This window comes from Epinephelus moara, chromosome 17 (genome assembly GCF_006386435.1).
Source record: "Epinephelus moara isolate mb chromosome 17, YSFRI_EMoa_1.0, whole genome shotgun sequence".
Classification (NCBI taxonomy): Eukaryota; Metazoa; Chordata; class Actinopteri; order Perciformes; family Serranidae; genus Epinephelus; species Epinephelus moara.
This window is the reverse complement of record NC_065522.1, coordinates 10,054,150-10,061,568: the sequence shown is the minus strand read 5'-3', so window position 1 is coordinate 10,061,568 and position 7,419 is coordinate 10,054,150. Positions and strand designations below refer to the sequence as shown.

General features: G+C 39.9%; 1 pseudogene; it reads right to left on the bottom strand.

The window, feature by feature from the left end:
- Positions 1–3,268: 3,268 nt before the first annotated feature.
- Positions 3,269–7,195, bottom strand: LOC126404674 (phosphatidylinositol N-acetylglucosaminyltransferase subunit Q-like; annotated as a pseudogene).
- Positions 7,196–7,419: the final 224 nt, after the last annotated feature.

Here is a 7,419-nt window from a genome sequence, read left to right as displayed (position 1 = left end):
AATTGTGATCAGAGCAGGGGATATATTTAGGGTCTAAGCATCCAGATTTAATACATGACTCTGACAAAGGTTCTCAAACTAAATTTAAAAACACACACTTGTACATATTCCAAGAGCTGCTAGAGCATAAATATGCGACAAGGAAAGCTATCTTTAGAGCAAATGCATAATTTAGTCAATCCTCTGTCCTCCATCCAAGACTATTATCACAGTGTTCAGCCTTCCATCACACCACAGACTCAACAGAGTCATTATTCAATAAAACTGAATGGAATTAAAAAGGAGCTGAGTGTAGCTGGGAGTTAACATTACAGTCATGATTTAAGAATATCATCACTTTTACTTTAATCTACAATCAGGTTTACCAGCAGTGACGTGTTAGGGCATGTCTACACATGCCTCAGCAGTTATCAAATGAAAGAAGTTTGACAAGCTGATAACACGAGAACCAAGTGACATCGTTTTAACTATATTTGGATCTTTGAGTCTTACTGCACCAGTACATTTTTAAAACCCATGGAGCTTAAGTCCTGGACACATTAAAAATACTGACCTGATGATGGCACTAAATTCAAAGTCAGAGGATGACCAAAGTTTTTACAATTCATCCTGTGGGGAACATAAACCACATTTTGTTTGAACTACATTTTATCACAACACATCCAGTAGCTGATTTCATTAAAAACCAAAAATGGGAATCTCTTAAGTCAGAGGATCACCAAAGTCAGTATGAGTCATCCTCTGGGGAACATGAATATCTGTACAAAAGGTTATGTTACATTTCAGTCTGAACCAAAGCAGTGACCAACCAACATTGCCATTGCTGGAGCTGCTGGCACAGCTGCAAATAAATATGGAAAAGGGATCATTTCAAACAAAAATCGGACTTTCTATGGATCCAGTGCCACCATTTACATTATCATTAGGTCCACTATACATGCATGTTCAAATGTTAATGGAGCGAAACATGCTTCTGAGTTATTCTACCACTCAGCAGACGCCTCACAATTACAAGAGTTTCAGTTCTTTGGATCAACCTGCATGAAGAGTCCAGGCAGCTAAATCTTCATCATCTTTACCCTCTCTTATCGTCAGTGATTACACTGTCCTGAAGACAACAGGAAAAGCCAACATCTTGAGCAAACTGCTCTTCTGCTTGTCTCTGTGCACCAACAGAGGCAGACTGAAGGAAACAACTTGAATCACTTAATCAGTTTTTGTAACTGTCTGACTCAGATATACAACAATGACGTGATACAAAACATCCTGTTCTCCAAGTCAGATTCAGATGACTTGCATTATTGTATCAGTTACAATGAAAGAGATAATAATAATGGTATTCTCTGCTTTCTCTGAAGGGAAACACAACACAGCTACTTTTAATGAATGCATGACTTCACATGCATTTGAATGTAGTGGGTGTGCTGCTATGAGAACAGGCCTTACTGCTGTTGTTTATTCTTTGGTTACATTCCTAAACCATAGGTATGTTTTCTGATTTCCAAAACAAATTCCCAGTGAACAGAATAATCGCACATTTTAAGACCAAGTTGCTTTGACTGACCAGGTCTTAAATTACAATTCACATCTTGCCCAAAGACGGCAGTAATGTTGGTTGGTTCATCCTTCCATCCCTTTAACATAGCTATTTGTCAAATGCCATGACATTTAATATAGATAATCATCATTCCCAGAAAAGGATGTCTAATGTTTTTCGAGATCTCCAGACCTTGATGAACAAAAAAAAAAGACACCGTGGTGAGTATAAAAAGTATCAACACTAGGGCAGATAGCCAGGAAACTCAGAAAGGTGATTATTTTCCATTTTACTTTCCTGGCCTAGGTAGAGGCACTGCTCTGGTTATTTTGTGCCCCAACCTCCACTCAAGCCTCAAAATGACATTTAAAAAGGTTCCACCAAGAGGTACTGACCTCAACTCTGTAATTGAAATGTATTCACTAGAGAAACATAGGAAAAGAAATGTTGGGAAAATATGCCCCCTGCAGGTCATCAAAAGGAACATCTCACAAAATCTACAGTGTCCCAATCCAATAAATCATGCTAATTTAATTCTAAGCATTTGTGAGTATGTATAATAGTGTGTTTGTAATATGTACTTAAAATATCCCAAAAACTTAATATGCATACTAAAAAACTTCATATTTGAGTGTGCTGTTGCACAAAACAAATGAAAGTGACATGAATAGCTTCAAAACATCACAAAGCTAAAGAAAAATCTTGGGAAAACAAGTCTTTGGAGAGACATTTTGGCATCTCTTAAAAATATAAAAATGATGATGGGATTTTTGCTGGGGTCCGTACCAAACAAGTACGTTCCCTTCAGTTTAGAATATGCTTTGTAGGCTGGTGCATCTTTGTAGCATCATAACGTGTCATTTATAATGGTATGCTGTGACATATTTTACCTTTTTCAAAAAAACGCTGGTCCTGCAATTTGGATATTGCAGTTGGCCAAATTGCTATTTTGATAATATTCCAATATATTGTGCAGCGCTATGTTAAATAAAAACTGCCAAAAAATAGTATACTAACGCTTAATATTGCATAGCACATACAGTATATGTACAATTTCATTCACACAAAACACAAGTTCAGACTAAGCACCCAAGTTTATCACATGTCAATGTGCTGGGCTTAAATTAGCAACAGAAAGAGCACAGCAGCTGCATTTAGACAGTGTTCCCTACTAAGAACAGGCCATATAGATGTGTGAGGGATTTCATCCAAATGTACTAATAATAGTAACAAAACAGCTGCAATTCTTATAAAACAGAGAGAGAGAAAAGGATGGTGTGTTGTGTAGCCTTTAACATGAGATCTTCACAGTTCATACGGGGCCTGTTTCACCAAATATACAAAATGCAAGCTGCAATAATTTCTTCTCATCCTAAATTTCAGACATTTAACTAATAAAAAACAAAACACCAAAGTAGTGAACAATTCATGAGCATGCAACCCTGCAGAACTTCCAAAAGCTGCACTTTTCCAAGCAGAGTAAATTTACAGGCAGCTTCTGTTACCTTGTCAGGTAGATGCAGACTAGCTGTGCTCGTAAACATACACTTATAAAAGCTCTGAGTTATCAAATCTCTAAAACCTTCGACCCAATTATGAGTTAGCGGCTGCCACTCTTAGGACAGTTTGTGATTCAGTCTATCAGAGAAACTAAATCAACATGGACAATACTTCTTAAACTTAAACGGAAAAATACTGAACATAAAGTAGCAGTTAGATGTATGCTGATGCTCACCTGGCTCCGTAGACGTAGAAGCAGTAGATGTGGAAGGTGAGCAGGGCAACCATGTCAGAGAGCAGCCAGAGGGCAAAGGTCAGGCCGAAGCAAGCTGACAGGCCACCATACCACAGGATCCCCTCTATGAAGGGAGACATCAGGTGGATGTAGCCTAGATGGAAACATGACAATCAAGGTGGAAGTCTGACCAGTGCACTGACAAGTGTAATGACCTTTGGAGGTCGTCGGGGCCATTAGCAGAGCTTTCACTTCTATTTTCTGTATTTTTTTAGCATGAAAATGGTCAGATAATGGAGAGATTATCAGTACAATATAAAGCCCGGAGTGTGAGTACCTTTTGTTTGTTTTCATTTTTTAAAAGATTTATTTTCTGGCATTTTGTGTAGTCTGATCTCCGTAACACACGCTTACATCAGCTGCAGGCACCAGTGTGTTGGCTAACATGGTGATGTGGTTGTCTCTATAGAGCCACCAGATAAGCAACATGCCGAGAGCCACATCCACCAGGAATGACAGCACAATGTTGGCTTTCCTGCAGAAAGACAGAGAGACAAACATAACGGTATGAACAGCAGGCGTACTGTCACTTTCAGCAAAGGAAAGTCCATAACATCAGGGAGTTTCTAGGTCATTTTTACAGCCATCACCTCATGAACTGCGTGTGTCTGGTGGCTGGTTTCCAAGAACTGATTGTCCTCATGTGTTCGGTTCTGTAGCTGAGCTGAACACAGGTGGACAGCTTACTGGACAGGAAGTGCAGCGGGTAAAGACTGAAGAGCCTAAACGTAAATATGATAATGAAAATAATGATGGTGTTTAAAATGTGTTTCCTCTTAGTGTCTGGATTTGAGTAAAGACACAAATCAGATATAGATAGGTCATTCTCATCTGACACTTAATGCAACAACTGAGACAATACAATTTTTTTTTTTTATCTATTGTAAACCTGATTAATACTACATTGACATCACTATTCTAACTCATTATTTGTTGCAGGTTCTAGAAGAGACACTGCTTATGTTTTTCATTATATATGTATATACAGTAGCCTATATCATTTTTAAAGAAACTAGTCAAATTCATAGATACTGAAAGCAGCACAAATAAAAAAAAAATTTTTTTTTTATTTTTTTATATACTTTATTAATCCCCGAGGGGAAATTCAATTTTACACTCTGTTGTCAATTACACACAGGTCCGAACACACACATGCACAAACTGGACCTATACATGCACTAAGCGGAGAGATGTCAGCATGGGCTGCCCATGACAGGCGCTTCGAGCAGTTGGGGGGTTCGGTGCCTTGCTCAGGGGCACCTCGGCAGTGCCCAGGAGGTGAACTGGCACCTCTCCAGCTACCAGTCCACGCTCCATATTTTGGTCCGGACGGGGACTTGAACAGACGACCCTCCGGTTCCCAACCCAAGTCCCTATGGACTGAGCTACTGCCGCCCCTGTCTGTCTATAACCTCCCACCAATCCGAAAACTTTAATATTAGAGTTGGTGTTCGGTTTTGGTTGTTTTTAAATGGGATTTGTTGACAATAAAAAAAACATATTTAATATGAGTGGCCTTATCCATTAAATTTTCTCCCTTCTCACCGGATGTTACAGATCCAGGTCTATATAGAGAGCAGCCAGCTGATGAGCAGGCGGAGCAGTACGGACGCTTGTTTGAGCAGCTCCACGATGATGCTGGCCTCTCGACCCTCAGACTGCCAGTGTGTTGACTTCAGTGGCCCGTCGTCGTATCTGTCCAGGAAGAACAGAGTCTGGCTGCGGGCCACAGTCCGGAACACCTGGACCATAGAAGAGGAGGAGCATGTTAGGGATACACATGACTACTTGCTTACATCAACCTGTAATCTGAGTCACTCTCATACATGGATCTTAGTCTGCACATCCTCTGGCAACATGTCATGTCACATTTTAATCATTTACATAAAATGAGAGGCAAAACTTTTAGCAGTTTATATTTCATGCAGCATTATTATTCTTTACTTCAAGATTTTATGCTGCAGTGTGGGTGGAAAAAACTAATTCAGCCAGCATTCCTGGGGAGAGAAAGTGCTCTCCATGCCCTCCTGTCCCTCTTTGGGTAGCCTCCATGAGCCTGGCATGGACAGCTCCACCCCACTCTGGGCCTGCATCTTGGTGAAAAAGATGGAGGAGTGTGTTTAGGGAGGAGGAGAAACTAATAAAGTTTTTTTTAACTTTTGTACGTTAAGAAGGCAATTTTGGTTCATGCTGTACGAATTAAGTGAAAAGACATGTCATCCCCAGCTATCCTCTTGGAATAGGAAAAATAGGAGCAACTTAGGAAACATGTTAATAAGCAGGTTTTACTGTGCAGTGGATTTAACTTTTCTAAATGCAGATGTTTAGGAGAGTCCTTGAGGAGTCTGGAAACACCTTCAAAATGGCAGTGAGATTTGTTAAACGACCAGGTATTTATCTTTTGGAAATTCTGTTGCTTGGCTCTGTGACTAAAATGTCTTATCAATACAAGACAGGCACAAACTGGGGCTAAATTTACTGTAACCCTTATCCAGACCTGAGAGGCCACGGAGGTCTGTCCAGTGCTGCACTGACCTGTTGGATGTACTGTTTGACCTGTCCAGGGATGAACGGTAGTGGATCACCACCAACACCCCAGCAGAGTCATGGCCGGAGATCCAGTGGACGACCAAAAGGCCACTGTCCGCCCGGTTACAGCACTGTGGGAAGAAGATCTTCAGCACCATGACTTCACAGTAGCTCAGTGTTCAGCCTCCAGCAGCTCTGATGATCTGAAAAAGAGCAAGGAAAAAAAACAAGTCAGGGGACTTTTAACTCTGCTGCACAGAGTAGGGGGCAGCTAGTGCTATTCAATATTGATATTATTGTCCAAAAAAGCCATGAAAGACCAACACCAATGATGTTTTAGTCATCTCTCCATAGTTTCTGATTTTGCTCCCCTGTCTGTGGCTCTCAGCTCCAAGCCCATTTTATTAGGAAAATGATTCAATAACTTCACTTTTAAAGAGTGTAGTACCATTACCTTAATTTCAACCACCAGGGGTCTCTAGTGGGTAAAACTTTAACACTCAGGGGAAATATGCTTTTCAACAATTTCCTCCAAACTGAGTGTTGTAGTATGATCAGCATGAGACCGTTAATGTCACATAGTATTGAAATTATTGAATATTTTTCTCCAAAAAAATCCCCCAAACTATAAAAAGGCATATTAGTGTTGTAGTTTTACCCACCAGAGACCCCAGGTGGTTGATATTAAGGTAGGCTAATAGTACTACACTCTATAATAGAGAATTTATTGTTTATTGTTTATTTATTGAATTATTTTCCTAATAAAAATTCAGCAAAATTATGACAAAACTTATTTTCCCAAAGTGAGTGTTGTAGTATGCTGCTGAATATATGTCCAACTTTACCGAAGTTGAATAGTCTCCGACTCTTTAGGTTATGTAGTTAACGTTAGCTGAATTGCCAGTAAGTTGTCAGGTGGTCACGAGCTCGGTTATTATGTGGTTATGCAATTAATGAGCTTATAGAATAGCCTATAACATATGGTAAAGTTAGACTGTACACTGAATGAAATTACTACTCGTGTAACAAAGCTTCAGTAAAAGAGGGCTAACTACAGTTAGTTGGAGAAATAAACTCACCAACGTTACACACGCTAAAGGTAAGTTAGCTCTAGCTTAGCATTAACTTAGAATTAGCCAATGTTTCCTAATGATACATTTAGCTAAATACCAAATTCATACCATTTTCATTGGAGCTGGTGAATACTTTAAGAGAGCTAGGTCTGTGAAAAAACGACTTACATTTGTCAGCCTGGACCACAACTCCAACAGTAACGTTACAGGACCTCAAAGTTGGCAGCTAGCTAACTGCTAACTCCAACTACGTAAAGGTTGTGGCCAAAAGAGAATAAACAGAGGTGTAAAATATTACTATCAAGAGTGGCCGTGTTCCATTACGTGTACGAATAAGTCAGGCAGGAGGGAAAGCACACGCAATATAAGGGCCGTGGAAGTGACTAACCTAAATGGAACGCGGCCGTTATTAATAACGTTACGAGATACACCTGTGCTTTTCTTATGTCAAAATGGCTGCCATGAAAGTAGTCCATTGCCCAGCA